This window comes from Schistocerca nitens, chromosome 11 (assembly GCF_023898315.1).
Source record: "Schistocerca nitens isolate TAMUIC-IGC-003100 chromosome 11, iqSchNite1.1, whole genome shotgun sequence".
NCBI lineage: Eukaryota > Metazoa > Arthropoda > Insecta > Orthoptera > Acrididae > Schistocerca > Schistocerca nitens.
The window spans coordinates 179,584,252-179,601,675 of record NC_064624.1 but is presented as its reverse complement, the minus strand read 5'-3'; the positions used below and the strand labels follow the sequence as shown (position 1 = coordinate 179,601,675).

Below are 17,424 nucleotides of genomic sequence, written 5' to 3'. Positions count from 1 at the left end.
GATTAAACTTATTTTGGAAATTAGTAAGCCACTACAAACACAGAGAAAAAAAATTTAAAACAGTACTATGGCCCTGAAAAAATAAACACGTTTTTAAAAGATTTTTCTAAAATTAAAAGATTTTGTTTTCTGCAGTTTTAAATTTGTCCAGATGTTTTGGTTTATGTTTTTATTAGACGGAACAACATAAGCTGCTTACTACTTCTGTTATTCTGCAGCTTCTCTTTGGGTATTGTTACTGTCAATACTCTTCAATCTGTTTTTGAATTATAATGTTTTGCATTATAATCTTTCCATGTTTATTGTTTTTAAATGTAGATACAGCATTTTCAAGTACAGTGTTAGAGTAAGTCAATAAAAAACAAACTAGTATTTTTCTTCAAATGTCAATGGAATTGTTTGTGGCAGCTGATGAGCAACTGAAATCAAAAACAAGAACTCCAAGAAGCTTGATATTACCTTCTGTGCATTATACAGGGTGTTACAAAAAGGTACGGCCAAACTTTCAGGGAACATTCCTCACACACAAAGAAATAAAATATGTCATGTGGACATGTGTCCGGAAACGTTTACTTTCCATGTTAGAGCTCATTTTATTACTTCTCTTCAAATCACATTAATCATGGAATGGAAACACACAGCAACAGAACATACCAGCGTGACTTCAAACACTTTGTTACAGGAAATGTTCAAAATGTCCTCCGTTAGCGAGGATATGTGCATCCACCCTCCGTCGCACGGAATCCCTGATGCACTGATGCAACCCTGGAGAATGGCGTATTGTATCACACCCGTCCACAATACGAGCACGAAGAGTCTCTACATTTGGTACCGGCGTAGACAAGAGCTTTCAAATGCCCCCATAAATGAAAGTCAAGAGGGTTGAGGTCAGGAGAGTGTGGAGGCCACGGAATTGGTCCACCTCTACCAATCCGTCGGTCACCGAATCTGTTGTTGAGAAGCGTACGAACACTTGGACTGAAATGTGCAGGAGCTCCATCGTGCATGAACCACAAGTTGTGTCGTACTTGTAAAGGCACATGTTCTAGCAGCACAGGTAGAGTATCCCGTATGAAATCGTGATAACGTGCTCCATTGAGTGTAGGAGGAAGAACATGGGGCCCAATCGAGACATCACCAACAATGCCTGCCCAAACGTTCACGGAAAATCTGTGTCAATGACGTGATTGCACAATTGCGTGCGGGTTCTCGTCAGCCCACACGTGTCGATTGTGAAAATTTACAATTTGATCACGTCGGAATGAAGCCTCATCCGTAAAGAGAACATTTGCACTGAAATGAGGATTGACACATTGTCGGATGAACCGTTCGCAGAAGTGTACCCGTGGAGGCCAATCAACTGCCGATAGTGCCTGCACACGCTGTACACGGTACAGAAACAACTAACTGGTTCTCCCGTAGCACTCTCCATACAGTGACATGGTCAACATTACCTTGTACGGTAGCAACTTCTCTGACGCCGACATTAGGGTTATCGTCAACTGCACGAAAAATTGCCTCATCTGTTGCAGGTGTCCTCGTCGTTCTAGGTCTTCCCCAGTCGCGAGTCATAGGCTGGAATGTTCCGAGCTCCCTAAGACGCCGACCAAATGCTTCGAACGTCTTCCTGTCGGGACACCTTCGTTCTGGAAATCTGTCTCGATACAAACGTACCGCGCCACGGCTATTGACCTGTGCTAATACACTGGACTCGCATTCAGGAGGACGATGGTTCAATCCCGTCTCCAGCCATCCGGATTTAGGTTTTCCGTGATTTCCCTAAATCGCTTCAGGCAAATGCCGGGATGGTTCCTTTGAAAGGGCACGGCCGATTTCCTTCCCCATCGTTCTCTCACCCGAGCTTGTGCTCCATCTCTAATGACCTCGTCGTCTACGGGACGTTAAACACTAATCTCCTCCTCCTCCCGTGCTAATCCGTACATCAAATGGGCATCTGCCAACTCCGCATTTGTAAACATTGCGCTGACTGCAAAACCACGTTCGTGATGAACACTAACCTGTTGATGCTACGTACTGATGTGCTCGATGCTAGTACTGTAGAGCAATGAGTCGCATGTCAACACAAGCATCGAAGTCAACATTACCTTCCTTCAATTGGGCCAACTGGCAGTGAATCGAGGAAGTACAGTACATACTGACGAAACTAAAATGAGCTCTCCCCGGGCGGGGACTACTCAAGAGGATGTCGTTATCAGGAGAAAGAAAACTGGCGTTCTACGGATCGGAGCATGGAATGTCAGGTCCCTTAATCGGGCAGGTAGGTTAGAAAATTTGAAAAGGGAAATGGATAGGTTTAAGTTAGATATAGTGGGAATTAGTGAAGTTCGGTGGCAGGAGGAACAAGACTTCTGGTCAGGTGACTACAGGGTTATAAACACAAAGTCAAATAGGGGTAATGCAGGAGTAGGTTTAATAATGAATAGGAAAATAGGAACGCGGGTAAGCTACTACAAACAGCTTAGTGAACGCATTATTGTGGCCAAGATAGATACGAAGCCCACACCTACTACAGTAGTACAAGTTTATATGCCAACTAGCTCTGCAGATGACGAAGAAATTGAAGAAATGATGAAATAAAAGAAATTATTCAGATAGTGAAGGGAGACGAAAATTTAATAGTCATGGGTGACTGGAATTCGAGTGTAGGAAAAGGGAGAGAAGGAAACATAGTAGGTGAATATGGACTGGGGCTAAGAAATGAAAGAGGAAGCCGCCTGGTAGAATTTTACACAGAGCAAACTTAATCATAGCTAACACTTGGTTTAAGAATCATGATAGAAGGTTGTATACATGGAAGAACCCTGGAGATACTAAAAGGTATCAGATAGATTATATAATGGTGTTAAGACAGAGATTTAGGAACCAGGTTTTAAATTGTAAGACATTTCCAGGGGCAGATGTGGACTCTGACCACAATCTATTGGTTATGACCTGTAGATTAAAACTGAAGAAACTGCAAAAAGGTGGGAATTTAAGGAGATGGGACCTGGATAAACTGAAAGAACCAGAGGTTGTTCAGAGTTTCAGGGAGAGCATAAGGGAACAATTAACAGGAATGGGGGAAAGAAATACAGTAGAAGAAGAATGGGTAGCTTTGAGGGATGAAGTAGTGAAGGCAGCAGAGGATCAAGTAGGTAAAAAGACGAGGGCTAGTAGAAATCCTTGGGTAACAGAAGAAATATTGAATTTAATTGATGAAAGGAGAAAATATAAAAATGCAGTAAATGAAGCAGGCAAAAAGAGATACAAACGTCTCAAAAGTGAGATCGACAGGAAGTGCAAAATGGCTAAGCAGGGATGGATAGAGGACAAATGTAAGGATGTAGAGGCTTATCTCACTAGGGGTAAGATAGATACTGCCTACAGGAAAATTAAAGAGACCTTTGGAGATAAGAGAACCACTTGTATGAACATCAAGAGCTCAGATGGAAACACAGTTCTAAGCAAAGAAGGGAAGGCAGAAAGGTGGAAGGAGAATATAGAGGGTCTATACAAGGGCGATGTACTTGAGGACAATATTATGGAAATGGAAGAGGATGTAGATGAAGATGAAATGGGAGATACGATACTGCGTGAAGAGTTTGACAGAGCACTGAAAGACCTGAGTCGAAACAAAGCCCCCGGAGTAGACAACATTCCATTGGAACTACTGACGGCCTTGGGAGAGCCAGTCCTGACAAAACTCTACCATCTGGTGAGCAAGATGTACGAAACAGGCGAAATACCCACAGACGTCAAGGAGAGAAGAATATAATAATTCCAATCCCGAAGAAAGCAGGTGTTGACAGATGTGAGAATTACCGAACAATCAGTTTAATAAGCCACAGCTGCAAAATACTAACACTAATTCTTTACAGACGAATGGAAAAACTAGTAGAAGCTGACCTCGGGGAAGATCAGTTTGGATTCCGTAGAAACACTGGAACACGTGAGGCAATACTGACCTTACGACTTATCTTAGAAGAAAGATTAAGGAAAGGCAAACCTACGTTTCTAGCATTTGTAGACTTAGAGAAAGCTTTTGACAATGTTGACTGGAATACTCTCTTTCAAATTCTAAAGGTGGCAGGGGTAAAATACAGGGAACGAAAGGCTATTTACAATTTGTACAGAAACCAGATGGCAGTTATAAGAGTCGAGGGACATGAAAGGGAAGCAGTGGTTGGGAAGGGAGTAAGACAGGGTTGTAGCCTCTCCCCGATGTTATTCAATATGTATATTGAGCAAGCAGTAAAGGAAACAAAACAAAAAAATTCGGAGTAGGTATTAAAACCTTGGAGAAGAAATAAAAACTTTGAGGTTCGCCGATGACATTGTAATTCTGTCAGAGACAGCAAAGGACTTGGAAGAGCAGTTGAACGGAATGGATGGTGTCTTGAAGGGAGGATATAAGATGAATATCAACAAAAGCAAAACGAGGATAATGGAATGTAGTCGAATTAAGTCGGGTGATGTTGAGGGTATTAGATTAGGAAATGAGACACTTAAAGTAGTAAAGGAGTTTTGCTATTTGGGGAGCAAAATAACTGATGATGGTTGAAGTAGAGAGGATATAAAATGTAGACTGGCAATGGCAAGGAAAGCGTTTCTGAAGAAGAGAAATTTGTTAACATCGAGTATAGATTTAAGTGTCAGGAAGTCATTTCTGAAAGTATTTGTATGGAGTGTAGCCATGTATGGAAGTGAAACATGGACGGTAAATACTTTGGACAAGAAGAGAATAGAAGCTTTCGAAATGTGGTGCTACAGAAGAATGCTGAAGATTAGATGGGTAGATCACATAACTAATGAGGAGGTACTGAATAGGATTGGGGAGGAGTTTGTGGCACAACTTGACCAGAAGAAGGGATCGGTTGGTAGGACATGTTCTGAGGCATCAAGGGATCACCAATTTAGTATTGGAGGGCAGCGTGGAGGGTAAAAATCGTAGGGGGAGACCAAGAGAAGAATACACTAAGCAGATTCAGAAGGATGTAGGTTGCAGTAGGTACTGGGAGATGAAGAAGCTTGCACAGGATAGAGTAGCATGGAGAGCTGCATCAAACCAGTCTCAGGACTGAAGACCACAACAACAACAACTTGGAAAGTAAGCGTTTCCGGACACATGTCCACATAACATCTTTTCTTTATTTGTGTGTGAGGAATGTTTCCTGAAAGTCTGCCTGTATCTTTTTGTAACACCCCGTATATGATGATTCAAAACACACACACACACCACTGTCCCCAGGCACTGGAGCCCGACTGAATCTGCATCCAATGTGGGTAACAAGTGGAGCTGGAGAGCTAGCAGAGTAGGGGTGGGGAGCTGCGGTGCAGTCTGTGGGTGCACGCAACTCCCCCAGCGCTACCCTGCTATCCCTCCCCTCCCCATCCCACCTCTTACTTAACCCAACCACCCACCCCAGCAGACTGCTGCCCACATCAGATGCATACACAGTCAGGCTCCGACACCCAGAAATAGTGGCCACATGGGAGCTGCATTCGTGTGTATTTCGGAAGAAGGGCTCTGTCTGAAAGCTCGAGGGGGGCAGGACGTCAAACGGGCCGACTTGGAGCGGGAGAGGCACCACGGGACATTTTATTTTCTATTGTACGTACTTTTACAAAAAAATTCGTAAAACTTTGTCAGCGTGACCAGGAAGGATTCAGGATTCACACTCATAGCAGTGGAAGTGCAAAAACATAACAAAATAATTTTTTTTAGATATGAAATTTCATCATTTTTTCACTTACTGTTGGCTGCATTTGTTGCTATAGGTACATTTTTCTTCACAAGTAAGAGAGATTCTTTGATGAATTTTGCACAGCATACAAACCATACTTACAGGTGTATGAGACTCTAGAATTTTCCAACTCTAGTAAAAACTGTGGTAAAAATTGAGGTAATTAACTACAAAATTTGATTTTTTTCTAAACGTAAAGTTTAAAATGCAACAGCTCATTAATTTTTTCATAAATTAAATAGATTATAGAGTTTCAGACACCTGTAAGTACGGTTTGTATGCTGTGAAAAAATTCATCGAACAGTCTCTCTTACTCATGAAGAAAAGTGTACCGATAGCAACAAATGCAGCCAATAGTAAGTAAAAAAATCATAAAATTTCACATGTAAAAAAAATTATTTTGTTACGTTTTTGAACTTCCGCTGCTACGAGTGTGAATCCTGAATCCTTCCTGGTCATGCTGACAAAGTTTTATGGATTTACTTGTAAAAGTATAGACAGTAGAAATTAAAATGTCCTCTGGTGCCTCTCCTGCTCCAAATCAGCTCGTTTGATGTCCTACCCCCCTTAAGTATTTTCACGGTCTTTTCAATGTGCCTGTCTGCAATGTAACACCTCAATTTGCTGAGCGACAATCCTTCCCATATGGCTACAATTCAAATTACAGATTTTAAAGAAATTCCTGAGGGTAGTAAATTTGAGACTGAGAGGAAACTTCTCAGCATGTACAAACATGCAATTGAAGAGTCTGTATTACTCATTGGTTCAAACAAATCATGTCTCAGAATGCTGCACATCAGAACCTTTAGTGCTGGGAAGAGCTGATGAGCTTGAAAAACAAATGGCTACTCAATTTTTACACATGAAAGTTGGGTGGAACATATTGAGAAATGGTAGGGAATAATGTCGGACGATTGTTTGCCATCGAGCTAACCAAGAATTACCAACACTGACTACAAACTGGTTGCAGTCTATGCTGCTTTCAATTTTCTAACAATGTGACATGAAAGATGCTTTCCAACACTGATGAAACTGACATTTTACTGCTGCATATCCAATAATACTATATTTTAAGGAACAATCATGTTCAGAGGGGAAAATCTAGGAACAGTTTAAAACAGCAGTATTTTAAGAATGCAAGAATATTACTAGTCGAGTATGTGGCGAAGAGAAAAGCATGGATGATGGCCACTATGTTCACTGACTGGATTCTCAATTTAAACAAGCAATAATTGATTCCACCCCCTTAAAACAATAATATACAACATACAGACTTTAGGTATACGATATGTACCTAGAAGAGTAAATTTTAGTATTGTATTGTATCGTACTCTAACAAAATATGATAAGATTAAAAATACAGTAGTTTTCTTTTCTTTATTCTTTTCTTTTTGCTTCTTTTGGAACAAAGTTCTTTGACATAACATATTTTGGCCTCTTCAGTTTTGTTGTTATTTCTGTAGATCCATTTGTGTGTGTGTGTGTGTGTGTGTGTGTGTGTGTGTGTGCGCGCGTGTCAATACAAAAATGTGTAACGATTTGACACAATATTAGATACATAATTTATATTCAGATACAGAGATACAAGGAAACGTAATTCAGACATTTTCCAGTGATAAAATGAACACTGTTTTGGTCGTTACAAGTTCAAAGAAACTTCCTTATGAATTGTACAACATAGAAAAATATTATTAATCTTGTACAAATAAAATGGAAACACAAATTAAAACTCAAACAGCAAAATTAGAGAATGTCGGGGAAAAGCCTCTTGTCTGTTCCTGAGGGTAGTAAGTCTGAGGCTGAGACAAAACTTCTCAGCATGTATAAACATGCAATTGGAGAGCCTGTATCGCTCATTGGTTCAAACAGGTCATATCTCCAAATGCTCTGATATTAGAACCTTTAGTGCTGGGAAGAGCTGATAAACTTGAAAAACAAATGGCTACTCAATTGTTACTAACGCAGGTTGGGTGGAACATATTGAGAAATGGTATGGAATTGTGTTGGAAGACTGTTTGAAAAAAAAAAAAAAAAAAAAATTCCTTTAGCTTACTTTTCAATAATTTTTTATTACCTAGTAGGGATAAATGTTATTTGGAAATGTGATTCAGATTTTGATGCTATTGAGTCTTTGTGCAAGACACAAATTTTTCAGGTCACAGTGTATGTCACTTCCTTTTCTATTATGTTTAATTTGTTCCACAGTGAGTAGGATTGTGAATTATCAGTCACACAGGGTGTGTGTGTGTGTGTGTGTGTGTGTGTGTGTGTGTGTGTGTGTGTGTGTGTGAGAGAGAGAGAGAGAGAGAGAGAGAGAGAGAGGGATATAGGGGAAAGGGAGGAGGAAAATTAGCAACCTTCCAGTAACATTTAAAACTTTTCAGTAAAAATAGGGAGAAATAGAACCCAAAATCCTTTATAATCCATACTAATATTATAAATACAAAAGTAACTGTCTGTTATGCTTTCATGACTAAACTGCTGAACTGATTGTAATAAAATCTGGTGTGGAGATAGCTTGAATGCTGCGGAAGAACAAATGCTATTTTAAAAAGTGTGTAGTACTACATATTTATTTATTTATTTATTTATTTGAGAAATATAATTTGAAATATGGAACAATAATTACTCTTCCATGGAGAAGAAATAGAAGAAATAAAAACCTTGAGGTTTGCCGATGACATTGTAATTCTGTCAGAGACAGCAAAGGACTTGGAAGAGCAGTTGAACGGAATGGATAGCGTCTTGAAAGCAGGATATAAGATGAACATCAACAAAAGCAAAACGAGGATAATGGAATGTAGTCGAACTAAGTCGGGAGATGCTGAAGGTATTAGATTAGGAAATGAGACACTTAAAGTAGTAAAGGAGTTTTGCTATTTGGGGAGCAACATAACTGATGATGGTCGAAGTAGAGGATATTAAAATGTAGACTGGCAATAGCAAGAAAAGCGTTTCTGAAGAAGAGAAATTTGTTAATATCGAGTATAGATTTAAGTGTCAGGAAGTCATTTCTGAAAGTATTTGTATGGAGTGTAGCCATGTATGGAAGTGAAATATGGACGATAAATAGTTTGGACAAGAAGAGAATAGAAGCTTTAGAAATGTGGTGCTACAGAAGAATGCTGAAGATTAGATGGGTAGATCACATAACTAATGAGGAGGTATTGAATAGAATTGGGGAGAAGAGGAGCTTGTGGCACAACTTGACTAGAAGAAGGGATTGATTGGTAGGACACGTTCTGAGGCATCAAGGGATCACCAATTTAGCATTAGAGGGCAGCGTGGAGGGTAAAAATGGTAGAGGGAGACCAAGAGATGAATACACTAAGCAGATTCAGGAGGATGTAGGTTGCAGTAGGTACTGGGAGATGATGAAGCTTGCACAGGATAGAGAAGCATGGAGAGCTGCAGCAAACCAGTCTCAGGACTGAAGACAACAACAACAACAACAATTACTCTTCAAAATAGCTACTTACTCTTTGACTTTTGAACTTTTATCATATTTACGAAAATGTTTTTATTGTTTGATATGTTCTACATAATGCAACAAATACAATGTTTATACAATTCTCTGTGTGTTTAATCCATATTTTCAAACTAATATCAGTCCCAAACCCATCACATTTTAGTCCTGAGTTTCATGCATCTCTTGTAACTTCTTTATTGTATTTAAATTTGCATGGACAGCTTGTCGTCATGTGGTTAGCACTGCTGTTACACGATCATGAGTTCTTAGTTCAATTCCCACCCGCGTTGCTTTACTTTCGTGCTCAAGTCTGGCCTGTGTGCATTGTCCTGACCATTATTTTACAATCATTAACATGCAAGTCACCAAAGTGGTGTCAAGTAACAAGACTTGCATCAAGCTCTTAAACATCACAGCTGGGTTCTCTTGGTCAATAAAGCCATACACATTTCACTTCAGTGATATGTGAGTGCAGTCATAGATAACAGCTAGAATACAATGCTTATACATCCTCAATGTGTTTAATCCATGCCAATCCATACTCCCACACTAATATTATGAATGTGAAAGTAGCTGTTACATTTTTACGACTAAATAGCTGAATCGATATCATGGAATTTTGTGTGAGATATTTCAGACCTGAGAAGAACCATAGACTACTTTAGAAAATTGAATCTTTTTGAGTTCACATTTTTCATCATGGTATTTGTGAGTGGCATGCAGACGATGCTGGTGCAATAGTTGGCGACTTTGAAGTGTCTATAGACTATTCCGTGACCGTTTTGGTCGGCTGGTTGGTTTGGGGGATTAAAGGGACCAGACTGCTACGGTCATCGGTCCCTTTCTCCAAAACTTAAGAACACCCACACAGAATAAAAGCGAACAAGGAAAAGATGACAGGCAACACAGGACAAGAGAAACTTAGACAAAGACCAGACAAAATGAACTAAAATCACACAAGAGTGTGACGGTGGTTGGCCGACCGTAGAGAAAAAAAAGGAAAAGCCAACCACTGAGAAACACATTAAAAACTCAATCTAAAATCGTAGACCAAAGGCCAGACTCAACATAAAAAAACATAACACTCAGATTAAGTAATAAAAACCCCCTGCCCGAATAAAAGGCAAAACTAAGCCTGACATGGCAGTGTCATTTGTTAAAAGGGCAGGGAGCGTGTCAGGCAGTGCGAACGACTGCCCGAGCACAGCTAAAAGTGGACACTCCAACAAAATGTGGACCACAATCAAAACGGATCCGCAGCGACATAAAGGTGGGTCCTCACGTCGCAATAAGTGGCCGTGCGTTATCCGCGTATGCCCGATGCGCAGCCGGCAGAGGACAACAGACTCCTCGCGAGAGACCTGCAAGGAGGAGCACCACACACCGGTATCCTCCTCGATGGCCCGAAGTTTGTTTGGTGAAGGCAGGGCGTGCCATTCAGTGTCCCAAAGTTCGGAAACTTTGCGGCGTAAGACAGCTCGCAAATCAGTCTCCGGGAAGCCAATGTCCAAAGTCGGTTCACTGGTGGCCTGTTTGGCCCGGCGGTCAACACGTTCATTGCCCGGGATGCCCACACGACCAGGGGTCCACACAAAGACCACAGAGCGGCCGCAACGGGCAAGAGTACGGAGGGACTCCTGGACAGCCGTCACCAGACGAGAGCGAGGGAAGCACTGGTGGACAGCTCGTAAACTGCTCAGGGAGTCGCTACAGATAACGGAGGACTCACCTAAGCAGGAGCGAATATACTCTAGGGCACGAAAGATGGCGACTAGCTCAGCAGTGAAAACGCTGCAGCCAGCCGGCAAGGAATGTCATTCGTAGTGGTCCCCTAGCGTCAGAGCATAACCGACATGACCGGCAACCGTCGAACCGTCAGTATAAACAACGCCAGAGTCCCAATACGTGGCAAGGATCGATAGAAAGCGGCGGCGGAAGGTCTTCGGAGGGACCGAGTCCTTCCGTCCGTGTGCCAATCCGAACCGAAGGCAAGGGCGGGGCACGCACTACGGGGGTGTACGCAGAGGGGCCCGGAAAGGAGGTGGAAGAGGGAAAAACCCAAGCCCGGAGAGAAGCTCTCTGACTCGGACTGCGATCGGACAACCCGACCGGGGTCGACGTTCTGGTAGATGGACGACCGACTGTGGGAACAGAAGACGATAATTTGGATGCCCAGGCAAGCTAAAAATGTGGGCAGCATAAGTGGCCAGTAAACTGTGCCACCGTAACTGCAGTGGAGGGACACCTGCCTCCACAAGTAAACTGTTCACAGGGCTGGTCCGGAAAGCACCAGTGGCGAGGCGTATCCCGCTGTGAAGGACTGGGTCCAGCACCCGCAATGCAGATGGGGATGCCGATCCGTAAGCCAGGCTCCCATAATCCAGACGCGACTGGATTAACGCCCGGTAGAGCCGTAAGAGGGTAGATCGGTCGGCACCCCAGCCGGTGTGGCTCGAGCGTAGCAGAGCATTTAGATGCCGCCAACACATCTGTTTAAGCTGCCGAACATGAGGCAGCAGAGTCAACCGGGCATAAAAATCCACACCCAAAAACCTACGTGTCTCCACCACAGCAAGAAGTTCGTCGTCGAGATAAAGCCGCGGCTCCGGGTGAACAGTGCATCGCCGGCAGAAGTGCATAACGCAGGTCTCGGCAGCCGAAAACTGGAAGCCGTCGCTACAGCCCAAGACTGTGCCTTGCGGATAGCGCCCTGCAGCTGACGCTCAGCAGCGGCAATGATAATGGAGCTATAGTAGAGGCAGAAGTCGTCAGCATACAACGAATCGGAGACAGACGTTCCCACCGCTGCAGCGAGCCCATTAATTGCAATTAAAAACAGACAGACAGTTAAGACTGATCCCTGTGGTACCCTGTTCTCCTGAACTTGGGAGGAGCTACGGGAGGCCGCGACTTGCACGCAGAAGGTACGATGCGACAGAAAATTGCGTACGAAAATCGGCAGCGGACCCCGAAGACCCCAATCGTGAAGTGTAGAGAGGATGTGATGGCGCCACGTCGTATCGTACACCTTCCGCATGTCAAAAAAGACAGCGACGAGGTGCTGATGGCGGGCAAAGGCCGTACGGATGGCGGACTCCGGGCCCACCAGATTGTCGGCGCCAGAGCGACCTTGACGGAACCCACCCTGAGACGGGGCCAGGAGGCCCCGAGACTCTAGTACCCAACTCAATCGCCGGCTCACCATCCGTTCGAGCAACTTGCAAAGAGTGCTGGCGAGGCTAATGGGGCGGTAGCTGTCCAACTCCAAAGGGTTCTTGCCAGGTTTCAAAACGGGGAGGACAATGCTTTCCCGCCATTGCGACGGAGACTCACCCTCGACCCAGAGACGGTTGTAAAGGTCGAGGAGGTGTCGCTGGCAGTCCACTGAAAGGTGTTTCAGCATCTGACAGTGGATGCGATCTGGCCCGGGAGCGGTATCAGGGCAAGCAGCTAGGGCACTGCGAAATTCCCACTCACTGAATGGAACATTGTACGATTCTGGATGGTGGATGCGAAACGAAAGGCTCCGACGTTCCATCCGCTCTTTAATGGAGCGGAAGGCCAGTGGGTAATTCGCAGAAGTGGAACTCAGAGCAAAATGCTCTGCCAAGCGGTTGTCAATTACGTCGGAGTCAGTACAAACTGCTCCATTCAGTGAGAGCGCAGGGATGCTGACAGGGGTCCGATAGCCATAGAGGCGTCGGATCTCGGCCCAGACCTGCGATGGAGAGACACGGAGGCCAACGGTGGACACATACCGCTCCCAGCACTCCTGCTCATGTTGGCGAACGATGCGGCGGGTCTGCGCACGGAGCCGTTTAAAGGCGACGAGGTTTTCTAAAGATGGATGCCGCTTGTCATGCTGGAGCGCCCGCCGGCGATCTTTAATCGCCTCGGCGATCGCATGTGACCACCAAGGCACAGTCCTCCGCCGAGGGGACCCAGAAGAACGGGGAACGGCAGATTCTGCGGCAGTAACGACGCCGGTGGTGACCGAGTGAACCACCGCATCAATGGCGTCATTAGAGAGAGGCTCAATAGCGGCAATGGAGGAGAACAAGTCCCAGTCAGCCTTATTCATAGTCCACCTGCTAGGGCGCCCAGAAGAGTGACGCTGTGGCAGTGACAGAAATATCGGAAAGTGGTCACTACCGCACAGGTCGTCATGCACACTCCATTGGACAGAAGGTAAGAGTCTAGGGCTGCAGATGGAAAGGTCGATGGCAGAGTACGTGCCGTGCGCCACACTGAAGTGTGTGAAGGCACCATCATTTAAAATCGAGAGATCGAGCTGCGACAAGAAACCCTCAACGGTGGCGCCTCGACCTGTTGCCACTGACCCACCCCACAGAGGGTTATGGGCGTTGAAGTCGCCCAGTAATAAGAAAGGTGGCGGCAATTGGGCTATCAGTGCAGCCAGGACATGCTGCGAGACATCACCATCCGGTGGAAGGTAAAGACTGCAGACGGTAACAGCCTGTGGCGTCCACACCCGAACAGCGACAGCCTCTAAAGGTGTTTGGAGAGGGACAGACTCGCTGTGCAGAGTGTGAAGGACATAGAGGCAGACGCCACCAGACACCCTTTCATATGCTGCCCGGTTCTTATAATAACCCCGATAGCCACGGAGGGCGGGGGTTCGCATTGCTGGAAACCAAGTTTCCTGAAGTGCAATGCAAAAGAAAGGGTGAAGGCTGATAAGTTGTCGGAGCTCAGCTAGATGGTGGAAGAAACCGCTGCAGTTCCACTGGAGGATGGTGCTGTCCATGGCTGAGAAAGGCGTGACGGGACGGGGAAGGCAGATTACGCCGTTGGGTCACCTGCTGCCTCCGATTGAGCACCTGTGCTAGTGCTATCCACGGTGTCTGAGGGACTGGCGAGATCGAGGTCCTCAGCAGACGCCAGAATCTCCACCTCGTCCTCAGACACAGAGCTGGAAGGTTGCGGTGTGATGGGTGCCACCGCGAGTTCCTTGGGCTTAGAGCTCCTCCTCTTGGATTTCTCACGCTGCTCCTTGGGTTTCACTAGCTGGGAGGGCTTCACCGATTCAATCTCCGGGACGGAGGAGGATTGCGAAGCCCTACGACCAGCTGATTGTGGGCACTTACGCTGCTGTCGGTTGTCAGCCTTCCCGCTTGTGGAAACCTGGGAAGGGAGGGACCCGAGGGACCTCTTGCAAGCGTGAGAAGCCGAAGAAGTTGGACACTTCTCCGGCTTAGAAGCGGGGACGGATGTCCCCGATGTGTGTGTGTGTGTGTGGGGGGGGGGGGGTGTTGCTCCCGAGGTAGATGGCACAGGAGCAACAGGGGGGATAGTGCCCCCCACGGGCAAAGGGGCATGCTGAGTTGTACGGCTCTGTGATTTGGCTGGAATATGCTGAACTGATGGGGCTAACACGGTTGTCATTGCAGCGGCATAGGAGGAAGTCATTCGTACCGGATGTAGTCGTTCATATTTCCGCTTGGCCTCAGTATAGGTCAGTCGGTCCAGGGTCTTATATTCCACGATTTTGCACTCTTTCTGTAAGATTCTGCAGTCTGGCAAGCAAGGTGAATGGTGCTCTCCGCAGTTGACACAGATGGGAGGCGGGGCACACGGAGTATCGGGATGTGATGGGCGTCCGCAATCGCGACGTGAGGCTGGAAGTGCAGTGGGAAGACGTGTGGCCGAACTTCCAGCACTTAAAGCACCGCATCAGGGGAGGGATATAGGGCTTGACGTCACATCGGTAGACCGTCACCTTGACCTTCTCCAGTAATGTATCACCCTCGACGGCCAAGATGAAAACACCGGTAGCTACCTGATTGTCCCTCCAACCCCGACGAATGCGCCGGACGAAATGGACACCTCGACGCTCGAAGTTGGCGTGCAGCTCATCATCAGACTGCAAAAGTAGGTCCCTGTGGAAAATAATACCCTGGACCATATTTAAACTCTTTATGTGGTGTGATGGTAACGTTAACATCCCCCAACTTGTCACAAGCAAGTAACCTGCGTGACTGGGCGGAGGATGCCGTTTTTATCAAAACGGACCCATAGCGCATTTTGGACAAGCCCTCCACCTCCCCGAACTTGTCCTCTAAATGCTCTACAAAGAACTGTGGCTTCACGGATACAAAGGATTCCCCATCAGCTCTGGTACAGACGAGATACCTGGGCGAATACATCTCACTTTCACTCATTGCCTTTCGTTCCTCCTATGGTGTGTCCAGGGAGGGGAACGATTTGGGGTAGCTTTAAAATGAGCCCTCGAACGCTTAAGAGACTGCTGGTGGCTGGCCACCAGCAAGAGATGATGTGCCACGCTTCATTGCGTGTCATCCGCCCTGATGCCACCCACTCAGACCGAGGGCCCTCCCCACGGGTGCCACCCAGCCACAGTAAAGGCCACCAGGCAGGATGGCCGTTGCCGGGAGTCCTGATGCCCCAGGGAGATGGGCATCTACTCCTCGGCATACGTGGGGAGTTAATGGCGCAAGCATCAGTAGAGCAATCCCTGTGTTGTCAGGGGGCTACAACCAACAGGGTACATGGCGGCCCCATCACAACGGACTGGCAACCGTGCTGGATTTTAGGTGACATGTAGTCCACGGTCACCGTCAGTGCAGAAAGTGGCACTGCACATTGCATGGCGGAAAGTGCACGCAGGAACGTATCCGTGCCCAAGAGATGGAGAGCAGGCAGGACTGCAATGCAGCGACGAGTAATCTGACGAAAGTTCTCAATGCGAGATGGACACAATGCACCAAGGCGCCCTTCCCCAGTCGGCTCGCTCTTTGGAAAAATTTTGAGATACGGAGGTCGAATGCGACAGGGGACCATCACATAAGGCCGAAACGGTTGAGACTCCTTTTAGTCGCCTATTATGACAGGCAGGAATACCGCGGGCCTATTATTACCCCCGAACACACAGGGGGTTTCCGTGACCGTGTAAATCCAAAGTTAATGTGTGCGTGGTTTATGACACTGAGTTCCTACACCACCTGGCATAGCTGGAGAGTTTTGGTGGAGATGCAACAATAAAATCGGCTGGTAAGCCGAGAACAATATTTCAAACTATTACTGTAAGCCTCGCGTATGTTAAGTCTGACTTACTGCGTAGTTCTAAAAGAGCTCAAGCTGCAGAAGTAACTCACACCCAACAAACCTCAGACCAATCTCGTATCTGCCAGAACTTGGATGTGGAATGTCAGGTGGCCTTAAGAGCTACAGAGACATTAGAACAGTCACAAGCTCGCGCATTTTCAATGCTGAGCATCACGCATACCTTGTAGCTGCCAAGATCCTTGAAGACTCATGACAGAAAGTCATACCTTTACGCGTAGAACTTGCGAGGCTTTCGGTGAGGCTGCATTTGATTATTATCTACGAGGGCAGTTCAATAAGTAATGCAACACATTTTTTTTCTCGGCCAATTTTCGTTGAAAAAACCGGAAATTTCTTGTGGAATATTTTCAAACATTCCCGCTTCGTCTCGTATAGTTTCATTGACTTCCGACAGGTGGCAGCGCTGTACGGAGCTGTTAAAATGGCGTCTGTAACGGATGTGCGTTGCAAACAACGGGCAGTGATCGAGTTTCTTTTGGCGGAAAACCAGGGCATCTCAGATATTCATAGGCGCTTGCAGAATGTCTACGGTGATCTGGCAGTGGACAAAAGCATGGTGAGTCGTTGGGCAAAGCGTGTGTCATCATCGCCGCAAGGTCAAGTAAGACTGTCTGATCTCCCGCGTGCGGGCTGGCCGTGCACAGCTGTGACTCCTGCAATAGCGGAGCGTGCGAACACACTCGTTCGAGATGATCGGCGGATCACCGTCAAACAACTCAGTGCTCAACTTGACATCTCTGTTGGTAGTGCTGTCACAATTGTTCACCAGTTGGGATATTCAAAGGTTTGTTCCCGCTGGGTCCCTCGTTGTCTAACCGAACACCATAAAGAGCAAAGGAGAACCATCTGTGCGGAATTGCTTGCTCGTCGTGTGGCTGAGGGTGACAATTTCTTGTCAAAGATTGTTACAGGCGATGAAACATGGGTTCACTTCGAACCTGAAACAAAACGGCAATCGATGGAGTGGCGCCACACCCACTCCCCTACCGAGAAAAAGTTTAAAGCCATACCCTCAGCCGGTAAAGTCACGGTTACAGTCTTCTGGGACGCTGAAGTGGTTATTCTGTTCGATGTCCTTCCCCGTGGTCAAACGATCAACTCTGA

At 45.9% G+C, this 17,424-nt stretch overlaps 1 protein-coding gene across 1 annotated transcript in view; it reads right to left on the bottom strand.

Moving 5' to 3' along the window:
- The window catches only part of LOC126212757 (trypsin-4-like), a 186,621-nt gene that overhangs the window by 65,039 nt on the left and 104,158 nt on the right, over positions 1–17,424 (bottom strand). The window lies entirely within an intron of this gene.